At 43.2% G+C, this 26,753-nt stretch overlaps 1 protein-coding gene across 3 annotated transcripts in view; it reads right to left on the bottom strand.

Annotated features, from left to right (window-relative positions):
• pald1a (phosphatase domain containing paladin 1a) overlaps positions 1-26,753 on the bottom strand; it is a 179,834-nt gene that overhangs the window by 148,860 nt on the left and 4,221 nt on the right. Inside the window, exon 2 of one of the 3 annotated variants that reach the window (XM_082978763.1) lies at positions 14,432-15,432. The exons of 1 other annotated variant lie outside the window; for it this stretch is intronic. The gene's annotated coding sequence lies outside the window, so the exon portion shown is untranslated. Of the gene's footprint in view, positions 1-14,431; positions 15,593-26,753 lie in introns of those variants that run through there. One more of the 3 variants, XM_045687469.2, reaches the window with a different exon arrangement.

The raw sequence follows: 26,753 nt of genomic DNA, 5'->3' as shown, positions 1-26,753 counted from the left end.
CCAGGGTATAGACCAGGGTCTAGGGTATAGACCAGGGTATAGATCAGGGTATAGGGTATAGACCAGGGTATAGGGTATAGACCAGGGTCTAGGCCAGGGTCTAGGGTATAGACCAGGGTCTAGGGTATAGATCAGGGTATAGGGTATAGACCAGGGTATAGAACATTACATTAAAGGCAATAAAACACTGCAGTGATAAAGCAAGCATTCTTACATGATTCTCAATTTGATTAAGACCATGTGAATGGACGTGACCGCGTAAGCAACGGCATGGCGAAACGGTTTCATTAATGCCTTTGAGTCTCCTTTCATTGACATTTCCTGAGAAAGAGATTTAGACAGGAAGAGATATATATATATATAAATAAGAGAGAGAGAGGGAGAGAGAGAGAGAGAGAGAGAGAGAGAGAGAGAGATAGAGAGAGAGGCCTGCCATACCGTAGCCGTTTATGGCTTCCTAGCTAAATTATTTATTATGTTGATGCTGAATGATATTTTCTCCAGAAGTTAAGCGGATTTTGCCTACTTTTGAATCTTCTGAATCAGTTGCTAAGGCTCTTTCCCTTGTGGCCCCCAGCAGCCTTCCCACCTAAAGCTAAAGAAATGCTCATGTAGAATACAGACAGGGCACTAATTACAGTCATGGCAGACCGCATTCAGAAGTACTCCCATTTAAACATCAGTGCCAACCAACCAGCCAGCATGCCATGCCAACAGGTCAGAGACTCCATGCAGGTCAGAGACTCCATGCCAACATGGTCTGAAGGCCATGGAACACAGAGACTCCATGCAGCCAGCATGCCATGCCAACATGGTCTGAAGGCCATGGAACACTGAAACACTCTCAGACCATAGAAAAGGAGAACTGTGGAGGGCTTCCCTCCCTCAACACCAGCGCTCCCTCCCTCCCTTCCAATCTCCCTTCCTTCCACCCACCCGACAGCCAGCATTGGTCCCTTTCAAAGCAGGGGACCAGCCTATTTAAATTCCGCCAGTGTCCCAACTTTGCTGTAGAAGCTCCTTCATGCAGACAAAAGGGTTCTAAATGAGAGAGAGACAGACAAACAGACAGACAGAGAAAGAGAGAGTGAAAGAAAGAGACAGAGAGCAACAGAGAGAAAGAGAGAGCGACAAAGAGTGAAAGAAAGAGACAGAGAGAGAGAGAGAGAGAGAGATAGAGAGACAAAGTGAAAGAATGAGAGAGACAGAGAGAGAGACAGAGAGAGAGAGAGACAGAAAGACAGAAACAGAAAGACAGAAACAGAAAGACAGAAACAGAGACAGACAGACAGACAGACAGACAGACAGACAGACAGACAGACAGACAGACAGACAGACAGACAGACAGACAGACAGACAGACAGACAGACAGAAAGACAGAAAGACAGAGAGAGACAGAGGGAGAGAGACAGAGAGAGAGACAGACAGAGAGAGACAGACAGAGACAGACAGACAGAGAGACAGACGGAGAGACAGACAGAGAGACAGACAGAGAGAGAAAGACAGAAACAGAAAGACAGAAACAGAAAGACAGACAGAGGGAGAGAGACAGACAGACAGACAGACAGACAGACAGACAGACAGACAGACAGACAGACAGACAGACAGACAGACAGACAGACAGACAGACAGACAGACAGACAGACAGACAAACAGAAAGACAGAGAGAGACAGAGAGAGACAGAGGGAGAGAGAGGGAGAGAGAGACAGACAGACAGAGAGAGAGAGACAGACAGAGAAAGACAGAAACAGAAAGACAGAGAGAGACAGAGAGACAGAGAGACAGGAATGAGCATGCAGCTGCTGCAGGATACATCTGTCAGGAGCCTGGTGTGGTGGCCTCAGCCGGTTAATAAGAGGAAGGATACAGAGAGGAGGCCTGCAGAGAGCTCCTTATTCACAGCACGGGAGATGTGAGGGAATCTCTCTCTCTCCGGAACATAAAGCTAGCTAGAGGATCAGAAGTTCATGGACATTGATGATTTCCATGGAGGACATTCACTTAGTCTGACAATGAGAGAGGAACAGACAGTAACAGTCTGACAGACAGGAATAGAAAAGCTAGGTGTGTCCTATGTTTTGGTAATAAAATACAAGGTCATGTGTTCTCTCATCTTACTATCTTGTCTATTTTATATATTGTATCTGTGTAAATATCCATGTATATCCGTGTTTAATTTGACTGCCATTTGGGATAAAGAAAAGTAAGTTGGTCCCCTGATGAGGTCAACTAACAGAGTAACAGGCCTTTCTGATGAGGTCAACTAACAGAGGAACAAGCCTTTCTGATGAGGTCAACTAACAGAGCAACAGGCCTTTCTGATGAGGTCAACTAACAGAGCAACAGGCCTTTCTGATGAGGTCAACTAACAGAGCAACAGGCCTTTCTGATGAGGTCAACTAACAGAGTAACAGGCCTTTCTGATGAGGTCAACTAACAGAGTAACAGGTCTTTCTGATGAGGTCAACTAACAGAGTAACAGGCCTTTCTGATGAGGTCAACTAACAGAGTAACAGGTCTTTCTGATGAGGTCCACTATCAGAGTAACAGGCCTTTCTGATGAGGTCAACTAACAGAATAACAGGCCTTTCTGATGAGGTCAACTAACAGAGTAACAGGTCTTTCTGATGAGGTCCACTATCAGAGTAACAGGCCTTTCTGATGAGGTCAACTAACAGAGTAACAGGCCTTTCTGATGAGGTCAACTAACAGAGTAACAGGCCTTTCTGATGAGGTCAACTAACAGAATGATGCTGGCGTTCTGCTTAGAAGGCCAGCATCCCGGAGTCGCCTCTTCACTGTTGACGTTGAGACCTGGTGTTTTGCGGGTACTATTTAATGAAGCTGCCAGTTGAGGACTTGTGAGGCGTCTGTTTCTCAAACTAGACACTCTAATGTACGTGTCCTCTTGCTCAGTTGTGCACCGGGGCCTCCCACTCCTCTTTCTATTCTAGTTAGAGCCAGTTTGCGCTGTTTGGTGAAGGGAGTAGCGTTGTATGAGATCTTCAGTTTCTTGGCAATTTCTCACATGGAATAGCCTTCATTTTTCCTCAGAACAAGAATAGACTGACGAGTTTCAGAAGAAAGTACTTTGTTTCTGGCCATTATGAGCCTGTAATCGAACCCACAAATACTGATGCTCCAGATACTCAACTAGTCTAAAGGCCAGTTTTATTGCTTCTTTAAACAGTTTCCAGCTGTACTAACATAATTGCAAAAGGGTTTTCTAATGATCAATTATCCTTTTAAAATGATAAACTTGGATTAGCTAACACAATGTGCCGTTGGAACACAGGAGTGATGGTTGCTGATAATGGGCCTCTGTACGCCTATGTAGATATTCCATTAAAATAAATTATACAATAGTCATTGTCCACACTGTATTTCTGATCAATTTGATGTTATTTTAATGGACGAAAAATGTGCTTTTCTTTCAAAAACAAGGACATTTCTAAGTGACCCCCAACTTTTGAACGGTAGTGTAGACTGTGAAGGGCTGCTTCACATGCTGCATCAGATTCTCTTTTATCACAGAGGTCAGGGTCACAGAGAAGTGGGACTCCACAGGACATTGGTCCAATATCACAGCCGGCGTTGCCACGGAAATTAGCTCAGCGCTTCCTCCAACACAAAAAATATATATTTTCGTTTCAACATTTCCTCTTCAACAGTTGAGTTCCCATGAAATCAGCATATTGTGCAATTGTTGAAGATTAAAATATCCAAAATGGACCCAATGTTTTTGGTTTTTTTGAAAAGTCAATGTCTTCTGACTGAGATGTTTATCAGAAAACAACTGTTGAAAGAGGAAGACATGAGGACAACAGTTTGTGCACAAGGACGATGTTTGTTGCTGCACCCATTATTTTGCAATAAGGTTTGTGAATGAAAGCCCTTAGCTTCCTACCCACGGGGTACAGGCCCTTCGCTTCCCACCCACGGGGTACAGGCCCTTCGCTTCCCACCCACGGGGTACAGGCCCTTCGCTTCCCACCCACGGGGTACAGGCCCTTAGCCTCCCACCCACGGGGTACAGGCCCTTAGCCTCCCACCCACGGGGTACAGGCCCTTAGCCTCCCACCCACGGGGTACAGGCCCTTAGCCTCCCACCCACGGGGTACAGGCCCTTAGCCTCCCACCCACGGGGTACAGGCCCTTAGCTTCCCACCCACGGGGTACAGGCCCTTAGCTTCCCACCCACGGGGTACAGGCCCTTAGCTTCCCACACACGGGGTACAGGCCCTTAGCTGCCCACCCACGGGGTACAGGCCCTTAGCTGCCCACCCACGGGGTACAGGCCCTTAGCTGCCCACCCACGGGGTACAGGCCCTTAGCTTCCCACCCACGGGGTACAGGCCCTTAGCTTCCCACCCACGGGGTACAGGCCCTTAGCTTCCCACCCACGGGGTACAGGCCCTTAGCTTCCCACCCACGGGGTACAGGCCCTTAGCTTCCCACCCACGGGGTACAGGCCCTTAGCTTCCCACCCACGGGGTACAGGCCCTTAGCCTCCCACCCACGGGGTACAGGCCCTTAGCCTCCCACCCACGGGGTACAGGCCCTTAGCCTCCCACCCACGGGGTACAGGCCCTTAGCTTCCCACCCACGGGGTACAGGCCCTTAGCTTCCCACCCACGGGGTACAGGCCCTTAGCTTCCCACCCACGGGGTACAGGCCATTAGCTTCCCCCCTACGGGGTACAGGCCCTTAGCTTCCCCCCTACGGGGTACAGGCCCTTAGCATCCCCCCTACGGGGTACAGGCCCTTAGCTGCCCTCCTACGGGGTACAGGCCCTTAGCTTCCCACCTACAGGGTACAGATGTCTCTGAAATATACAGTCAACTCACCACCATACAAGTTAAGAATGATCCGTGAATAGGCTTCCACCCACAGAAAGACTTCCCATCCTGTATACTACTGAGTGACACAGTACAGTAGATATACGGTATACTACTGAGTGACACAGTACAGTAGATATCCCATCCGGTATACTACTGAGTGACACAGTACAGTAGATATACGGTATACTACTGAGTGACACAGTACAGTTGATATACGGTATACTACTGAGTGACACAGTACAGTAGATATACGGTATACTACTGAGTGACACAGTACACTAGATATACGGTATACTACTGAGTGACACAGTACACTAGATATACGGTATACTACTGAGTGACACAGTACACTAGATATACGGTATACTACTGAGTGACACAGTACACTAGATATACGGTATACTACTGAGTGACACAGTACACTAGATATACGGTATACTGCTGAGTGACACAGTACACTAGATATACGGTATACTGCTGAGTGACACAGTACGGTAGATATACGGTATACTACTGAGTGACACAGTACAGTAGACATACGGTATACTACTGAGTGACACAGTACACTAGATATCCCATACGATATACTACTGAGTGACACAGTACAGTAGATATCTGGTATACTACCGAGTGATACAGTACAGTAGATATCCGGTATACTACTGAGTGACACAGTACAGTAGATATCCCATCCGGTATACTAATGAGTGACACAGTACAGTAGATATACGGTATACTACTGAGTGACACAGTACACTAGATATCTGGTATACTACTGAGTGACAGAGTACACTAGATATACGGTATACTACTGAGTGACAGAGTACAGTAGATATCTGGTATACTACTGAGTGACACAGTACAGTAGATATCTGGTATACTACTGAGTGACACAGTACAGTAGACATACGGTATACTACTGAGTGACACAGTACACTAGATATCCCATACGATATACTACTGAGTGACACAGTACAGTAGATATCTGGTATACTACTGAGTGACACAGTACAGTAGATATCTGGTATACTACTGAGTGACACAGTACAGTAGATATCTGGTATACTACTGAGTGACACAGTACAGTAGATATCTGGTATACTACTGAGTGACACAGTACAGTAGATATCTGGTATACTACTGAGTGACAGAGTACAGTAGATATCTGGTATACTACTGAGTGACACAGTACAGTAGATATCTGGTATACTACTGAGTGACACAGTACAGTAGATATCTGGTATACTACTGAGTGACACAGTACAGTAGATATCTGGTATACTACTGAGTGACACAGTACAGTAGATATCTGGTATACTACTGAGTGACACAGTACAGTAGATATCTGGTATACTACTGAGTGACACAGTACAGTAGATATCTGGTATACTACTGAGTGACACAGTACAGTAGATATCTGGTATACTACTGAGTGACACAGTACAGTAGATATCTGGTATACTACTGAGTGACACAGTACAGTAGATATATGGTATACTACTGAGTGACACAGTACAGTAGATATCTGGTATACTACTGAGTGACACAGTACAGTAGATATCTGGTATACTACTGAGTGACACAGTACACTAGATATACGGTATACTACTGAGTGACAGAGTACAGTAGATATCTGGTATACTACTGAGTGACAGTACAGTAGATATCTGGTATACTACTGAGTGACACAGTACAGTAGATATACAGTATACTACTGAGTGACACAGTACAGTAGATTTAAAACATGAAAATCCTACTGTCCAATAAATGATAGGAATGTAGTCAAAAGGCTTCCATGTCCATTCTGTTTCTAGGGAAAATTAATACTGTACACTTTACACTGCTGTCTTTCTGTTTTAATACTGTATACTTTACACTGTTGTCTTTCTGTTTAAATACTGTATACTTCACACTGTTGTCTTTAAAATATATTTATGTTTTATTGTCACGTACACTGGATAGGTGCAGTGTAATGTGTTGTTTTATAGGGTCAGCCATAGTAGTATGATAGGTGTTGTTTTATAGGGTCAGCCATAGTAGTATGATAGGTGTTGTTTTATAGGGTCAGCCATAGTAGTATGATAGGTGTTGTTTTACAGGGTCAGCCATAGTAGTATGATAGGTGCAGTGTAATGTGTTGTTTTATAGGGTCAGCCATAGTAGTATGATAGGTGTTGTTTTACAGGGTCAGCCATAGTAGTATGATAGGTGCAGTGTAATGTGTTGTTTTATAGGGTCAGCCATAGTAGTATGATAGGTGTTGTTTTACAGGGTCAGTAATAGTAGTATGATAGGTGCAGTGTAATGTGTTGTTTTACAGGGTCAGTCATAGTAGTATGATAGGTGTTGTTTTATAGGGTCAGCCATAGTAGTATGATAGGTGTTGTTTTACAGGGTCAGTAATAGTAGTATGATAGGTGCAGTGTAATGTGTTGTTTTACAGGGTCAGCCATAGTAGTATGATAGGTGTTGTTTTACAGGGTCAGCCATAGTAGTATGATAGGTGTTGTTTTACAGGGTCAGCCATAGTAGTATGATAGGTGTTGTTTTACAAGGTCAGCCATAGTAGTATGATAGGTGTTGTTTTACAGGGTCAGCCATAGTAGTATGTTAGGTGCAGTGAAATGTGTTGTTTTATAGGGTCAGCCATAGTAGTTTGATAGGTGTTGTTTTACAGGGTCAGCCATAGTAGTATGTTAGGTGCAGTGAAATGTGTTGTTTTACAGGGTCAGCCATAGTAGTATGTTAGGTGCAGTGAAATGTGTTGTTTTACAGGGTCAGCCATAGTAGTATGATAGGTGTTGTTTTACAGGGTCAGTCATAGTAGTATGATAGGTGTTGTTTTACAGGGTCAGCCATAGTAGTATGTTAGGTGCAGTGAAATGTGTTGTTTTACAGGGTCAGCCATAGTAGTATGATAGGTGCAGTGTAATGTGTTGTTTTATAGGGTCAGGCATAGTAGTATGATAGGTGTTGTTTTACAGGGTCAGTCATAGTAGTATGATAGGTGTTGTTTTACAGGGTCAGCCATAGTAGTATGATAGGTGTTGTTTTACAGGGTCAGCCATAGTAGTATGATTGGTGCAGTGAAATGTGTTGTTTTACAGGGTCAGCCATAGTAGTATGATTGGTGCAGTGAAATGTGTTGTTTTACAGGGTCAGTCATAGTAGTATGATAGGTGTTGTTTTATAGGGTCAGCCATAGTAGTATGACAGGTGCAGTGAAATGTGTTGTTTTACAGGGTCAGCCATAGTAGTATGATTGGTGCAGTGAAATGTGTTGTTTTACAGGGTCAGTAATAGTAGTATGATAGGTGCAGTGAAATGTGTTGTTTTACAGGGTCAGTAATAGTAGTATGATAGGTGTTGTTTTACAGGGTCAGCCATAGTAGTATGATAGGTGTTGTTTTACAGGGTCAGCCATAGTAGTATGATAGGTGTTGTTTTATAGGGTCAGTCATAGTAGTATGATAGGTGCAGTGTAATGTGTTGTTTTACAGGGTCAGCCATAGTAGTATGATAGGTGTTGTTTTACAGGGTCAGTCATAGTAGTATGATAGGTGCAGTGTAATGTGTTGTTTTATAGGGTCAGTCATAGTAGTATGATAGGTGTTGTTTTACAGGGTCAGCCATAGTAGTATGATAGGTGTTGTTTTACAGGGTCAGCCATAGTGGTATGATAGGTGCAGTGAAATGTGTTGTTTTACAGGGTCAGCCATAGTAGTATGATAGGTGCAGTGTAATGTGTTGTTTTATAGGGTCAGCCATAGTAGTATGATAGGTGTTGTTTTACAGGGTCAGCCATAGTAGTATGATAGGTGTTGTTTTACAGGGTCAGCCATAGTAGTATGATAGGTGCAGTGTAATGTGTTGTTTTACAGGGTCAGTCATAGTAGTATGATAGGTGTTGTTTTACAGGGTCAGCCATAGTAGTATGATAGGTGTTGTTTTACAGGGTCAGCCATAGTAGTATGATAGGTGCAGTGTAATGTGTTGTTTTATAGGGTCAGTCATAGTAGTATGATAGGTGTTGTTTTATAGGGTCAGTCATAGTAGTATGATAGGTGTTGTTTTACAGGGTCAGTCATAGTAGTATGATAGGTGTTGTTTTACAGGGTCAGCCATAGTAGTATGATAGGTGCAGTGTAATGTGTTGTTTTATAGGGTCAGCCATAGTAGTATGATAGGTGTTGTTTTATAGGGTCAGTCATAGTAGTATGATAGGTGTTGTTTTATAGGGTCAGCCATAGTAGTATGATAGGTGTTGTTTTATAGGGTCAGCCATAGTAGTATGATAGGTGTTGTTTTATAGGGTCAGCCATAGTAGTATGATAGGTGTTGTTTTATAGGGTCAGCCATAGTAGTATGATAGGTGTTGTTTTATAGGGTCAGCCATAGTAGTATGATAGGTGCAGTGAAATGTGTTGTTTTACAGGGTCAGTCATAGTAGTATGATAGGTGCAGTGAAATGTGTTGTTTTACAGGGTCAGTCATAGTAGTATGATAGGTGCAGTGAAATGTGTTGTTTTACAGGGTCAGTCATAGTAGTATGATAGGTGCTGTTTTATAGGGTCAGTCATAGTAGTATGATAGGTGTTGTTTTATAGGGTCAGCCATAGTAGTATGATAGGTGCAGTGTAATGTGTTGTTTTACAGGGTCAGCCATAGTAGTATGATAGGTGTTGTTTTACAGGGTCAGTCATAGTAGTATGATAGGTGCAGTGTAATGTGTTGTTTTATAGGGTCAGTCATAGTAGTATGATAGGTGTTGTTTTACAGGGTCAGCCATAGTAGTATGATAGGTGTTGTTTTACAGGGTCAGCCATAGTGGTATGATAGGTGCAGTGAAATGTGTTGTTTTACAGGGTCAGCCATAGTAGTATGATAGGTGCAGTGTAATGTGTTGTTTTATAGGGTCAGCCATAGTAGTATGATAGGTGTTGTTTTACAGGGTCAGCCATAGTAGTATGATAGGTGTTGTTTTACAGGGTCAGCCATAGTAGTATGATAGGTGCAGTGTAATGTGTTGTTTTACAGGGTCAGTCATAGTAGTATGATAGGTGTTGTTTTACAGGGTCAGCCATAGTAGTATGATAGGTGTTGTTTTACAGGGTCAGCCATAGTAGTATGATAGGTGCAGTGTAATGTGTTGTTTTATAGGGTCAGTCATAGTAGTATGATAGGTGTTGTTTTATAGGGTCAGTCATAGTAGTATGATAGGTGTTGTTTTACAGGGTCAGTCATAGTAGTATGATAGGTGTTGTTTTACAGGGTCAGCCATAGTAGTATGATAGGTGCAGTGTAATGTGTTGTTTTATAGGGTCAGCCATAGTAGTATGATAGGTGTTGTTTTATAGGGTCAGTCATAGTAGTATGATAGGTGTTGTTTTATAGGGTCAGCCATAGTAGTATGATAGGTGTTGTTTTATAGGGTCAGCCATAGTAGTATGATAGGTGTTGTTTTATAGGGTCAGCCATAGTAGTATGATAGGTGTTGTTTTATAGGGTCAGCCATAGTAGTATGATAGGTGTTGTTTTATAGGGTCAGCCATAGTAGTATGATAGGTGCAGTGAAATGTGTTGTTTTACAGGGTCAGTCATAGTAGTATGATAGGTGCAGTGAAATGTGTTGTTTTACAGGGTCAGTCATAGTAGTATGATAGGTGCAGTGAAATGTGTTGTTTTACAGGGTCAGTCATAGTAGTATGATAGGTGCTGTTTTATAGGGTCAGTCATAGTAGTATGATAGGTGTTGTTTTATAGGGTCAGCCATAGTAGTATGATAGGTGCAGTGAAATGTGTTGTTTTACAGGGTCAGTCATAGTAGTATGATAGGTGCAGTGAAATGTGTTGTTTTACAGGGTCAGTCATAGTAGTATGATAGGTGCAGTGAAATGTGTTGTTTTACAGGGTCAGTCATAGTAGTATGATAGGTGCTGTTTTATAGGGTCAGCCATAGTAGTATGATAGGTGTTGTTTTACAGGGTCAGCCATAGTAGTATGATAGGTGTTGTTTTACAGGGTCAGTAATAGTAGTATGATAGGTGCAGTGTAATGTGTTGTTTTATAGGGTCAGCCATAGTAGTATGATAGGTGTTGTTTTACAGGGTCAGCCATAGTAGTATGATAGGTGTTGTTTTACAGGGTCAGCCATAGTAGTATGATAGGTGTTGTTTTACAGGGTCAGTAATAGTAGTATGATAGGTGCAGTGTAATGTGTTGTTTTATAGGGTCAGTCATAGTAGTATGATAGGTGTTGTTTTATAGGGTCAGCCATAGTAGTATGATTGGTGTTGTTTTACAGGGTCAGCCATAGTAGTATGATAGGTGTTGTTTTATAGGGTCAGCCATAGTAGTATGTTAGGTGCAGTGTATGTGTTGTTTTATAGGGTCAGTCATAGTAGTATGATAGGTGCAGTGTAATGTGTTGTTTTACAGGGTCAGCCATAGTAGTATGATAGGTGTTGTTTTATAGGGTCAGCCATAGTAGTATGATAGGTGCAGTGTAATGTGTTGTTTTACAGGGTCAGTCATAGTAGTATGATAGGTGTTGTTTTACAGGGTCAGCCATAGTAGTATGTGGGGATAGGTCGTCTGTGTTGTAGGTGGACAGGGTCAGTGGGGGGCAGTGAGTGGAGGGTCAGTGAGTAGGGTGTTGTTTTAGGGCAGGGTGGGGCAGTGAATGGGACGGGTCAGTCATGAGTAGGGTGCAGTGTGGGACAGGGTCGTCGTGTGTGGTGTTGACAGGGTCAGTCATAGTAGTATGATAGGTGTTGTTTTATAGGGTCAGCCATAGTAGTATGATAGGTGCAGTGTAATGTGTTGTTTTATAGGGTCAGCCATAGTAGTATGATAGGTGTTGTTTTATAGGGTCAGCCATAGTAGTATGATAGGTGTTGTTTTATAGGGTCAGCCATAGTAGTATGATAGGTGTTGTTTTACAGGGTCAGCCATAGTAGTATGATAGGTGTTGTTTTACAGGGTCAGCCATAGTAGTATGATAGGTGCAGTGTAATGTGTTGTTTTATAGGGTCAGCCATAGTACAGCACCCTTGGAGCCAATCAGAAAGCTGTAACCTATAGACTGGCTACCTGCCACCCTAATAACAGGCCTCCAGAAACATAAACCCCTAGTGGTTTAATCACATTTAAAAAGACAGAATGCCATGTTTTGACCACACTGCCCTCTCCCAGAAACATAAACCCCTAGTGGTTTAATCACATTTAAAAAGACAGAATGCCATGTTTTGACCACACTGCCCTCTTCCAGGAACACGTGGTCCTCTGTAACTCAGTTGATAGAGCATTGTTCTTTTGCAACGCCAGGATAATTGGTTCGATTCCCGGGACCACCCCTTACGTTAAAACATGTATGCATGACTAAGTCTCTGTGGATAAAAGTCTCTGCTAAATGTTAGAATATTACTATTATTAAAATCCTACCTGTTAACTTTTGCTACCCAGTAATAAATGTTGAATGTGACTAACGGCACGCGTTAGTCACATTCCGTTCCCTCACGAGGGCCCGTCCCAAATGGCTCCCTATTCACTACATAGTGCACTGCTTATGTAGCCCTGGTCAAAAGTAGTGCACTATATAGGGAATAGGGTACCACAGGGCTCTGGTCTAAAGTAGTGCACAATATAAGGAATAGGGTACTACAGGGCTCTGGTCTAAAGTAGTGCACTATATAGGGAATAGGGTCCAAATGATGACACAGACCCGACGCTCGTCAGTTAAAGCAGAGAGCGTTTTAAAAAAGGAATGGTAAATCTATTTTTGAACCAGTACTGTGTAATTTACTTTATTTCAAGATGGTAATTTCATATCCCCCTATGATTTCAAGGCTGAAGTAATGTGGCCTGGATGTTTTCTGAAACCCCAGAGAATGTTGCTGCCAACACTGTGCTGTCAGCACCGTGAGGACGTCGGACAACATTTCATGTCAGAACGAGGAGCTAAAAACCAAACTAAACCAGATTTGCAGAATCGCCTCTCAAATGCTTTCCATTCAACCCAAAACCACCTTGTTTCTCCCCTCAGCGGCTATTAAGAAGGTCAAGTCAGTTTACAACGTCCTCCACATGTAAACACCAGACCGGCAGAACGGCCTCACTACACTCACAATGCCTTGCTATACATCTGTTCACATCATTGACTTTCACATCATTTCTTGTCGTGATGTGTGTCTTGACCTATATTTTGATTTCATTTATTTGTATTTTTAATCCCATCCCCCGTCCCCGCAGGAGGCCTTTTGGTAGGCAGTCACTGTAAATAAGAATTTGTTCTTAACTGACTTGCCTAGTTAAATAAAAAGGTGAAATAAAAAGTTCAATAAAGGTGCAATAAATACAACATTTGAGAGACACCTTGATAGGAGTTATTGTCAACTTGGTATGCTCTCCCAGCATGCTCTGCATTCTCAGGAGTAAGGAGGACTACCTAAAGATAGCACAGTGGTGATGTAATGATCCCAGATCAGCAGGAAATAGGGAGGACAGAGACGATCTATCCATCAGTAACCACCACTTGTCATTGTGTCATTGTGTTCCAAGACCCCAGCAGTATGGAGGCCAGTGCTGGGTTCAGGTGACTGGCTGGTCACTGCACTAATGTTGTGTACAACAGGTCGTCCTTCATTCTAAAACACAGGTGGGCGGCTTTCAATACTTTAAGTGTGTAGGTTCACTATGCATACATTTACAAATAACCATGGCATAGTAATCATGCATATGGCGTTGTGGGGTACGCCGACATGACATTCTGCCGTCTGGAAGGACAAGCATCAGACAAGACACCCTTCCACATAGTATAGCACGGAATCTCCCTACATGTCATTCACATGTTGTTGACAGGGACAGACACGGAGCGTTTCTGCAACATGCTGAGAAAGACCTGTCAGAATGATCCCTCTGAAGGTGCATCGTTTCTCCCTGAAGTAGTACTGTACTGCTAACCCAAGAGAAACAGAGAATAAAAGCCTTGCAGTACCTGTGTCCCTGAAGTAGTACTGTACTGCTAACCCAAGAGAAACAGAGAATAAAAGCCTTGCAGTACCTGTGTCCCTGAAGTAGTACTGTACTGCTAACCCAAGAGAAACAGAGAATAAAAGCCTTGCAGTACCTGTGGCCCTGAAGTAGTACTGTACTGCTAACCCAAGAGAAACAGAGAATAAAAGCCTTGCAGTACCTGTGTCCCTGAAGTAGTACTGTACTGCTAACCCAAGAGAAACAGAGAATAAAAGCCTTGCAGTACCTGTGTCCCTGAAGTAGTACTGTACTGGTAACCCAAGAGAAACAGAGAATAAAAGCCTTGCAGTACCTGTGTCCCTGAAGTAGTACTGTACTGGTAACCCAAGAGAAACAGAGAATAAAAGCCTTGCAGTACCTGTGTCCCTGAAGTAGTACTGTACTGCTAACCCAAGAGAAACAGAGAATAAAAGCCTTGCAGTACCTGTGGCCCTGAAGTAGTACTGTACTGCTAACCCAAGAGAAACAGAGAATAAAAGCCTTGCAGTACCTGTGTCCCTGAAGTAGTACTGTACTGCTAACCCAAGAGAAACAGAGAATAAAAGCCTTGCAGTACCTGTGTCCTGCTGCTTGCTGCACACCATCCAGGGGGTGGAAGTCTTGAAGATTGAGAATAAAACAGGACAACAGTCTTTGTCTCCGTCAGACTGACATTCTTCCAGTCCCCTCTGCTCTGCTCTCTGTGTCTGTTCAGGCTGGCTTCAGTCCCCTCTGCTCTGCTCTCTGTGTCTGTTCAGGCTGGCTTCAGTCCCCTCTGCTCTGCTCTCTGTGTCTGTTCAGGCTGGCTTCAGTCCCCTCTGCTCTGCTCTCTGTGGTTGTCGAGGCTGGCTTCAGTCCACTCTGCTCTGCTCTCTGTGTCTGTTCAGGCTGGCTTCAGTCCCCTCTGCTCTGCTCTCTGTGGTTGTCGAGGCTGGCTTCAGTCCCCTCTGCTCTGCTCTCTGTGTCTGTTCAGGCTGGTTCCAGTCCGGTGGTTGACTGTGTCTGTTCAGGCTGGTTCCAGTCCGGTGGTTGACTGTGTCTGTTCAGGCTGGGTTCCAGTCCGGTGGTTGACTGTGTCTGTTCAGGCTGGTTCCAGTCCGGTGGTTGACTGTGTCTGTTCAGGCTGGTTCCAGTCCGGTGGTTGACTGTGTCTGTTCAGGCTGGTTCCAGTCCGGTGGTTGACTGTGTCTGTTCAGGCTGGTTTCCAGTCCGGTGGTTGACTGTGTCTGTTCAGGCTGGTTCCAGTCCGGTGGTTGACTGTGTCTGTTCAGGCTGGTTCCAGTCCGGTGGTTGACTGTGTCTGTTCAGGCTGGTTCCAGTCCGGTGGTTGACTGTGTCTGTTCAGGCTGGTTTCCAGTCCGGTGGTTGACTGTGTCTGTTCAGGCTGGTTCCAGTCCGGTGGTTGACTGTGTCTGTTCAGGCTGGTTCCAGTCCGGTGGTTGACTGTGTCTGTTCAGGCTGGTTCCAGTCCGGTGGTTGACTGTGTCTGTTCAGGCTGGTTCCAGTCCGGTGGTTGACTGTGTCTGTTCAGGCTGGTTTCCAGTCCTACGTGAAGCGGTCGCTCATCATTAACACCTCCTTATAAAGAACGGACGAGTCAATGACAGAGCTCTTCAGTCAGTCAGGATGCAGTGGAGAGGAGTGGCAGGCAGACAGACAGCTAACTCACCACAGAGAGAGAGACACAGGAGTAGCAACGACTAAAGAACGACACAGCTCAGGAACAGACAGATTGTGACAGGGTGTGTTCGTGTGCACATGCATTTGAAGAGGATGTGGGGGAGGACTCAGTGCTTACTACTCATCAGCCAGTTCATCATCATATCACCAGCTTGGGCTCCTGGAAACAGCATGCCTTCTACACAACGACAGACAGCACAGAGAGACAGCATGCCTTCTACACAATGACAGACAGCACAGAGAGACAGCATGCCTTCTACACAACGACAGACAGCACAGAGAGACAGCATGCCTTCTACACAACGACAGACAGCACAGAGAGACAGCATGCCTTCTACACAACGACAGACAGCACAGAGAGACAGCATGCCTTCTACACAATGACAGACAGCACAGAGAGACAGCATGCCTTCTACACAACGACAGACAGCACAGAGAGACAGCATGCCTTCTACACAATGACAGACAGCACAGAGAGACAGCATGCCTTCTACACAACGACAGACAGCACAGAGAGACAGCATGCCTTCTACACAACGACAGACAGCACAGAGAGACAGCATGCCTTCTACACAACGACAGACAGACAGCACAGAGAGACAGCATGCCTTCTACACAACGACAGACAGACAGCACAGAGAGACAGTATGCTTTCTACACAACGACAGACAGACAGCACAGAGAGACAGTATGCCTTCTACACAACGACAGACAGACAGCACAGAGAGACAGCATGCCTTCTACACAACGACAGACAGACAGCACAGAGAGACAGCATGCCTTCTACACAACGACAGACAGACAGACAGCACAGAGAGACAGCATGCCTTCTACACAACGACAGACAGACAGACAGACAGCACAGAGAGACAGCATGCCTTCTACACAATGACAGACAGACGGCACAGAGAGACAGCACAGAGAGACAGACAGCAAAGACAGACAGACAGCAAAGACAGACAGACAGCAAAGACAGACAGACAGCAAAGACAGACAGACAGCAAAGACAGACAGCACAGCACAGACAGACAGCAAAGACAGACAGCACAGAGCCTCCATGCAGTCTCAAACACATGAACTGAACTCAAATGACGTCTGTGGTAAAATTAAAAAAAATATAATAAATAAATCCGTCAAATGGTAAAAAGAGACCAAGCACACTGCAATCTATGTTCCCATCATGGCTTATCAGTCCCAACGTTTCCAAACGTCACCCTCACCGTTACTGTATACTGCAGAACTACACAGACACACAGCACCCTAGGGAGATGGGTAATCACAGCACCCAGCTGAGAGGTAACCAGCACGTTGTTGTTATCGCGTAATGTACTGCCACGTACTAATTACTTCATTCATTAGCAATTAACGTATGATGTCATTTCATCTCAGAGGGTAAATAGACTTCCAGCTGAGATAATAGGAACAGCAGGCTTAGAACATCTGCTGCAGGTTGAGCTGTATACACAGGGCTGTGTGTCTGTGTTCTGACTGGAGGATGTAGTGGTAGTAGTAACACATCTGCTGCAGGTTGAGCTGTATACACAGGGCTGTGTGTCTGTGTTCTGACTGGAGGATGTAGTGGTAGTAGTAACACATCTGCTGCAGGTTGAGCTGTATACACAGGGCTGTGTGTCTGTGTTCTGACTGGAGGATGTAGTGGTAGTAGTAACACATCTGCTGCAGGTTGAGCTGTATACACAGGGCTGTGTGTCTGTGTTCTGACTGGAGGATGTAGTGGTAGTAGTAACACATCTGCTGCAGGTTGAGCTGTATACACAGGGCTGTGTGTCTGTGTTTTGACTGGAGGATGTAGTGGTGAGTAGTAACACATCTGCTGCAGGTTGAGCTGTATACACAGGGCTGTGTATACACACACACACACACACACACACACACACACACACACACACACACACACACACACACACACACACACACACACACACACACACACACACACACACACACACACACACACACACACACACACACACACACACACACACACACACACACACACCCGAGGTGAAGGAGCAGGAAGTGTAGCTCAATCAAGAAAGGATCTGTGATGACGTCAAATCTAATTTCGAAATGCTTACTGACAAGCCCTTTCCCAACAAATCAGAGTTAAAAAGCAAGAGAAATATGTAAAAAATAAGTAACACAATAAAATAACAATAATGAGGCTATATACAAGGAGGACCAGTACCCCTGTAGTATTATAATAATGAGGCTATATACAAGGAGTACCAGTGCCTCTGTAGTATTATAATAATGAGGTTATATACAAGGAGTACAAGTACCCCTGTAGTATTATAATAATGAGGTTATATACAAGGAGGACCAGTACCCCTGTAGTATTATAATAATGAGGTTATATACAAGGAGTACCAGTACCCCTGTAGTATTATAATAATGAGGCTATATACAAGGAGGACCAGTACCCCTGTAGTATTATAATAATGAGGCTATATACAAGGAGGACCAGTACTCCTGTAGTATTATAATAATGAGGCTATATACAAGGAGTACCAGTACCCCTGTAGTATTATAATAATGAGGTTATATACAAGGAGGACCAGTACCCCTGTAGTATTATAATAATGAGGCTATATACAAGGAGTACCAGTACCTCTGTAGTATTATAATAATGAGGCTATATACAAGGAGGACCAGTACCCTTGTAGTATTATAGTAATGAGGCTATATACAAGGAGGACCAGTACCCCTGTAGTATTATAATAATGAAGCTATATACAAGGAGGACCAGTACCCCTGTAGTATTATAATAATGAGGTTATATACAAGGAGGACCAGTACCCTTGTAGTATTATAGTAATGAGGCTATATACAAGGAGGACCAGTACCCCTGTAGTATTATAATAATGAAGCTATATACAAGGAGGACCAGTACCCCTGTAGTATTATAATAATGAGGCTATATACAAGGAGGACCAGTACCGAGTCAATGTGCAGAGGTACGAGGTAGTTGAAGTACAGCTGGGCGATATGGCCAAAATATCATATGGTAATTTTCACATTTTGGACGGTATGAGGGTATTTTATGTTGTTGATTAATAGAAGTTGTACATTTGCTTTATGAGTACTGCGTGACCCTAGGGTGGCAACACATATATTATACATTATTTCAATGGGTCTTTCTCCATTCTGATTGGTTTATACTGTTCAATTCAACTTCAACCTAAAATTATTTCCTGCATTTCCATTCATTTCTGCATTTCCTGCACTCATTTGAATAGTAACACTGTCATTAACCACCCTGCCCTAGTGTGTAGTAACACTGTCATTAACCACCCTGCCCTAGTGTGTAGTAACACTGTCATTAACCACCCTGCCCTAGTGTGTAGTAACACTGTCATTAACCACCCTGCCCTAGTGTGTAGTAACACTGTCATTAACTACCCTGCCCTAGTGTGTAGTAACACTGTCATTAACTACCCTGCCCTAGTGTGTAGTAACACTGTCATTAACCACCCTGCCCTAGTGTGTAGTAACACTGTCATTAACCACCCTGCCCTAGTGTGTAGTAACACTGTCATTAACTACCCTGCCCTAGTGTGTAGTAACACTGTCATTACATTAACCACCCTGCCCTAGTGTGTAGTAACACTGTCATTAACCACCCTGCCCTAGTGTGTAGTAACACTGTCATTAACTACCCTGCCCTAGTGTGTAGTAACACTGTCATTAACTACCCTGCCCTAGTGTGTAGTAACACTGTCATTAACTACCCTGCCCTAGTGTGTAGTAACACTGTCATTAACCACCCTGCCCTAGTGTGTAGTAACACTGTCATTAACCACCCTGCCCTAGTGTGTAGTAACACTGTCATTAACCACCCTGCCCTAGTGTGTAGTAACACTGTCATTAACCACCCTGCCCTAGTGTGTAGTAACACTGTCATTAACCACCCTGCCCTAGTGTGTAGTAACACTGTCATTAACTACCCTGCCCTAGTGTGTAGTAACACTGTCATTACATTAACCACCATGCCCTAGTGTGTAGTAACACTGTCATTAACCACCCTGCCCTAGTGTGTAGTAACACTGTCATTAACCACCCTGCCCTAGTGTGTAGTAACACTGTCATTAACCACCCTGCCCTAGTGTGTAGTAATACTGTCATTAACTACCCTGCCCTAGTGTGTAGTAACACTGTCATTACATTAACCACCCTGCCCTAGTGTGTAGTAACACTGTCATTAACCACCCTGCCCTAGTGTGTAGTAACACTGTCATTAACTACCCTGCCCTAGTGTGTAGTAACACTGTCATTACATTAACCACCCTGCCCTAGTGTGTAGTAACACTGTCATTAACCACCCTGCCCTAGTGTGTAGTAACACTGTCATTAACTACCCTGCCCTAGTGTGTAGTAACACTGTCATTAACCACCCTGCCCTAGTGTGTAGTAACACTGTCATTAACCACCCTGCCCTAGTGTGTAGTAACACTGTCATTACATCAATCACCCTGCCCTAGTGTGTAGTAACACTGTCATTAACTACCCTGCCCTAGTGTGTAGTAACACTGTCATTAACCACCCTGCCCTAGTGTGTAGTAATACTGTCATTAACTACCCTGCCCTAGTGTGTAGTAACACTGTCATTAACTACCCTGCCCTAATGTGTAGTAACACTGTCATTAACCACCCTGCCCTAGTGTGTAGTAATACTGTCATTAACCACCCTGCCCTAGTGTGTAGTAACACTGTCATTAACTACCCTGTCCTAGTGTGTAGTAACACTGTCATTAACCACCCTGCCCTAGTGTGTAGTAACACTGTCATTAACCACCCTGCCCTAGTGTGTAGTAACACTGTCATTAACTACCCTGCCCTAGTGTGTAGTAACACTGTCATTAACCACCTTTATTAGCATATTGTTACACAGTACTTCAGTAATTACAATGACTGTTGTCATTAAGCTCTGCAGCTCTCATGGAAAGTGGACTCGGTACACTGAGGCCAGCATGTCAAACCAAGACTGCCCTGCCTCCAATATTCATCTCTCTACAGAAGAGAAAAAGAGCAGAGCAGAAGTGAGATGTGAGAGGACCGTTACAGCACATCTTCCATGACGGGACAGAGCAACATTCTCTCCACTAAGCTGTTTTACCAGTCAAAACCAGAAGGATCAGGGTAATGTCCCCTATCTAAGTTCCCGACATCCTGCCCTGGCCAATATCCTTCTAACCCATATCCCCATGTCCAACATCCTTCTATAATTTAACACAATGAATCCCTCCCTCCAGCTCTCCTTCCTTTTCCGCACAGGGACTCTCAGTTCATTCTCCCCAGTGGCACAGCGCTGACACCTGTGTTTATAGTGTACTCTGTCTACAACCTAGATAGAACTATGCAAAGATCCCTTCTCCAGACAATAATGTAAATAAAAGAGTTCCAGACAGGGAGAACAAGGTTCTGCTTCACAGCCTCAAAGTATCACAGTATTTGATTTATTAGGAGAGAATAGAGCAGAGCTGCTCTGGAATAGATGGAGGACAATATGCTGAGAATAGAAACAGGAATAAAAAATTAAAAAGAGAGAATAGAGAGTGTGGGCGAGTCAGAGAACAAACTAGCAGGATGTCTCTAGTGTAACGTCCCCTGAGACAAAGAGGTTGGAAATATATGTTGTAAGTATGTCAGATAATGTAGGCTAGAACATTTAAAAACACTCAGAGCTGATGTTACGCCACCTAGTGGCAGAAACCACCATTGCACTACCTTGGCTTGGACATAAAAACATTATTCCAGAATGGCTAAGGAATTGATGATGGTAAGTAAATAAATTAGGGCTGACCCCATTTAGTCGACTGGTCAATTGTTTGGGCGAAGAAGATTTCTTTAGTCGAGCAGTCGCATTTAAAAAAAAAAAAAAGGTTTATTTTACCTTGATTTAACTAGGCAAGTCAGTTAAGAACAAATTCTTATTTTCAATGACGGCCTAGGAACAGTGGGTTAACTGCCTTGGTCAGGGGAAGAACAACTGATTTTTACCTTGTCAGCTTGGGGATTCGATCGTACAACCTTTCGGTTACTAGTCCAATGCTCTTACTATTAGGCTACCTGCCGCCACTTCCACGGGACAGTTGAGCTAACGTAGGCTAATGCAATTAGCATGAGGTTGTAAGTACCAAGAAAATTTCCCAGGACATAATCTTTCTGCCAATATCAGATATGTCTAAATTCTTGTTAATCTAACTGCACTGTCCAATTTATAGTAGCAATTACAGTGAAATAATACCATGCTATTGTTTGAGGAGAGTGCACAATGTTGAACATGAAAAGTTATTAATAAACAAATGAGGCACATTTGGGCAGTCTTAATACAAAATTTAGAACAGAAACGCAATGGTTCATTGGATCAGTCTAAAACTTTGCACATACACTGCTGCTATCTAGTGGCCAAAATCTAAATTGCACCTGGGCTGGAATAATACATTAAAGGCCTTTCTCTTGCATTGAAAAGATGGGACAAAAAAATACAAAAGAACGGTTGTTTTTTTCTTTGTATCATCTTTTACCAGATCTATTGTGTTATATTCTGCAGCAGAGGGAGCAGAGATGAGGAAACTGCCCTTGCCTTAGCCTAATTGTCTAAGAAAATTGAGGAGAGTGGAAACCAAGTTAATTAGGTCTACAATCAATTGCCTAACTGTATAAATCATCCATATATATCTACATAAATAAGAGCGTCTGCTAAATGACTAAAATGTAAATGTAATACAGATATTGCTTCTGATGCCTGTTTGAGTGTTTGTTTAATAGCCTACTGATTCCGTGAGCATCAAGCCTCGCAACGGCAAAATGTCAGATAAAGCAATTTCACAGATTCGGCTGTTTTTAAATGCTGTAATAAAGGCTTTACAGCAACAAAGTATGTTAGAACAGACTAGTATTACTTAGAATGTATTTAGTGTTGTTTACACTGTTCCAAACAGGCAGACAAATAATATTGTAATTGAACAGCACCTATTTTTTTTATTATTATTTAACTAGGCAAGTCACTTAAGAACAATTTCTTATTTACAATGACAGCCTACCAGGGAACAGTGGGTTAACTGCCTTGTTCAGGGGCAGAACGACAGATTTTTACCTTATCAGTTCGGGGGATTCGATCTTGCAACCTTTTGGTTACTAGTCCAATGCTCTAGCCACTAGGCTACCTGCCACCCCATCTCCTTCTTATTGTTACTATTACTATTATGGTGATTATAATAATAAGTAATGTCATTATTAGCCTTTGTATAGCAGCCTTGTATAACCAACATGGAGCTGTAGGCCTAAGAGTGTGTCCTGTTTAGTCTGAATACTGTAACTTACATAGGCATATATTTTAATATATAGGCTACTGTATCAATCATTCATTTGTTCATGCCATCATACAGCACACAAGACATTTATGCTTTGAAATGCAATCAAGCATTTTTGGGGGGGGAAGCTTTGAAAAATTAGCCTAAACAATTAATTAAACCACAATTCACGAACACATGCAACTGTTTTCAGTCTGCTGTAATAAAGGCTTTATATTCATCCTTTGTTTTCCGTTAGAACAGACTCTCTGGTACACTTCTTTATAGAGGTCGACCGATTATGATTTTTCAACGCCGATACCAATTATTGGAGGGCCAAAAAAAAGCCGATACCGATTAAATCAGCCGATTTAAAAAAACAAATGTAATGACAATTACAATAATACTGAATGAACACATATTTTTACTTAATATAATACATCAATAAAATCAATTTAGCCTCAAATAAATAATGAAACATGTTCAATTTGGTTTAAATAATGCAAAAACAAAAGTGTTGGAGAAGAAAGTAAAAGTGCAATATGTGCCATGTAAAAAAGCTAACGTTTAAGTGCCTTGCTCAGAACATGAGAACATATGAAAGCTGGTGGTTCCTTTTAACATGAGTCTTCAATATTCCCAGTTAAGAAGTTTTAGGTTGTAGTTATTATAGGAATTATAGGACTATTTCTCTCTATACGATTTGTATTTCATATACCTTTGACTATTGGATGTTCTTATAGGCACTTTAGTATTGCCAGTGTAACAGTATAGCTTCCGTCCCTCTCCTCGCTCCTAACTGGGCTCGAACCAGGAACACATCAACAATAGCCACCCTCGAAGCAGCGTTACCCATGTAGAGCAAGGGGAACAACTACTCCAAGTCTCAGAGCGAGTGACGTTTGAAACGCTATTAGCGCGCACCCGCTAACTAGCTAGCCATTTCACATCGGTTACACCAGCCTAATCTTGGGAGTTGAAAGGGTAGAAGTCATAAACCGCGCAATGCATTGCGAAGGGCTGTTTGATTGAATGCTTACGAGCCTGCTGCTGCCTACCACCGCTCAGTCAGACTGCTCTATCAAATCATAGACTTCATTATAATATAATAAACACACAGAAATACGAGCCTTAGGTCATTAATATGTTTGAATCCGGAAACTATCATCTCGAAAACAAAATGTTTTTTTCTTTCAGTGAAATACGTCACCGGTCCGTATTTTATCTAACGGGTGGCATCCCTAAGTCTAAATATTCCTGCTACATTGCACAACCTTCAATGGTATGTCATAATTACGCAAAATTCTGGCAAATTAGTTCGCAACGAGCCAGGCAATGAATGCAAGAGCAGTGACACAATTTCATGTTAGCAGGCAATATTAACTAAATATGCAGGTTTAAAAATATATACTTTTCTATTGATTTTAAAGAAAGGCATTGATGTTTATGGTTAGGTAGATTGGTGCAACGACGGAAGGTTGCAAAAACGAATCCCCCCTGAACAAGGCAGTTAACCCCCGTTCCTAGGCCGTCATTGAAAATAAGAATGTGTTCTTAATCTGACTTGCCTAGTTAAATAAAGGTATATATATAGGACTATAAATAAAGGTATATATATAGGACTATAAATAAAGGTATATATATAGGACTATAAATAAAGGTATATATATATATATAGGACTATTTATATATATACTGCTCAAAAAAATAAAGGGAACACTTAAACAACACAATGTAACTCCAAGTCAATCACACTTCTGTGAAATCAAACTGTCCACTTAGGAAGCAACACTGATTGACAATAAATTTCACATGCTGTTGTGCAAATGGAATAGACAACAGGTGGAAATTATAGGCAATTAGCAAGACACCCCCAATAAAGGAGTGGTTCTGCAGGTGGTAACCACAGACCACTTCTCAGTTCCTATGCTTCCTGGCTGATGTTTTGGTCACTTTTGAATGCTGGCGGTGCTTTCACTCTAGTGGTAGCATGAGACGGAGTCTACAACCCACACAAGTGGCTCAGGTAGTGCAGCTCATCCAGGATGGCACATCAATGCGAGCTGTGGCAAGAAGCTTTGCTGTGTCTATCAGCGTAGTGTCCAGAGCATGGAGGCGCTACCAGGAGACAGGCCAGTACATCAGGAGACGTGGAGGAGGCCGTAGGAGGGCAACAACCCAGCAGCAGGACCGCTACCTCCGCCTTTGTGCAAGGAGGAGCAGGAGGAGCACTGCCAGAGCCCTGCAAAATGACCTCCAGCAGGCCACAAATGTGCATGTGTCTGCTCAAACTGTCAGAAACAGACTCCATGAGGGTGGTATGAGGGCCCGACGTCCACAGGTGGGGGTTGTGCTTACAGCCCAACACCGTGCAGGACGTTTGGCATTTGCCAGAGAACACCAAGATTGGCAAATTCCCCACTGGCGCCCTGTGCTCTTCACAGATGAAAGCAGGTTCACACTGAGCACGTGACAGACGTGACAGTCTGGAGACACCGTGGAGAACGTTCTGCTGCCTGCAACATCCTCCAGCATGACCGGTTTGGCGGTGGGTCAGTCATGGTGTGGGGTGGCATTTCTTTGGGGGGCCGCACAGCCCTCCATGTGCTCGCCAGAGGTAGCCTGACTGTCATTAGGTACTGAGATGAGATCCTCAGACCCCTTGTGAGACCATATGCTGGTGCGGTTGGCCCTGGTTCCTCCTAATGCAAGACAATGCTAGACCTCATGTGGCTGGAGTGTGTCAGCAGTTCCTGCAAGAGGAAGGCATTGATGCTATGGACTGGCCCGCCCGTTCCCCAGACCTGAATCCAATTGAGCACATCTGGGACATCATGTCTCGCTCCATCCACCAACACCACGTTGCACCACAGACTGTCCAGGAGTTGGCGGATGCTTTAGTCCAGGTTTGGGAGGAGATCCCTCATGAGACCATCCGCCACCTCATCAGGAGCATGCCCAGGCGTTGTAGGGAGGTCATACAGGCACGTGGAGGCCACAGACACTACTGAGCCTCATTTTGACTTGTTTTAAGGACATTACATCAAAGTTGGATGAGCCTGTAGTGTGGTTTTCCACTTTAATTTTGAGTGTGACTCCAAATCCAGACCTCCATGGGTTGATAAATTGGATTTCCATTGATTATTTTTGTGTGATTTTGTTGTCAGCACATTCAACTATGTAAAGAAAAAAGTATTTAATAAGATTATTTCATTCATTCAGATGTAGGATGTGTTATTTTAGTGTTCCCTTTATTTTTTTGAGCAGTGTATATATATATATATATAAATAATATTACAAAAAATAAAAAGAATAAATAAATAAATTAAAATCGGCAAATCGGTGGCCAAAAATACCGATTACCGATTGTTATGAAAACTTGAAATCGGCCCTAATTTATCGGCCATTCCGATTAATCGGTCGACCTCTACTTCTTTAGTGTTGTTTACACTGTTCCAGATGGTCAGTAAATTATAATATGGTAATCTACCAGCACCTGTTTGGCACACATAATACTCACACAATGCCTGCTCCTATACCCTCCTTTATCTGGATCTCCTGTAGTTTCTACAACTAAGTCAAATGTCTTCAACAGATCTGACTTCCCCTCGTCCTCCTGAGCAGCCACTAAACAGTCGCCCGCTTCGAGTTTCTTTTTTTACAACGTCCTCCGCATCCATTTTGCTATCATGTGATACTGTGTTGGGAGTTTGTTATAACCAAATGTATTAATGTGATTATGATATGCTATAGGTCAGGTCCTATTGGTCACATGAAAGCAATGCTTACGTGTTTCACAGAAAGAGATCAAAGGTTGAGAGAATAGGGAATGTTTTTCTTAAACTAATGAAGGATTTTGATAAGATAACTTTTCAGTCATTTGCTGTGGTGCCTTTTCTCTGC

This window comes from Salmo salar, chromosome 01, assembly GCF_965601325.2.
Source record: "Salmo salar chromosome 01, fSalSal1, whole genome shotgun sequence".
Taxonomy (NCBI): domain Eukaryota; kingdom Metazoa; phylum Chordata; class Actinopteri; order Salmoniformes; family Salmonidae; genus Salmo; species Salmo salar.
This window is presented reverse-complemented; position numbering and strand designations above follow the sequence as displayed.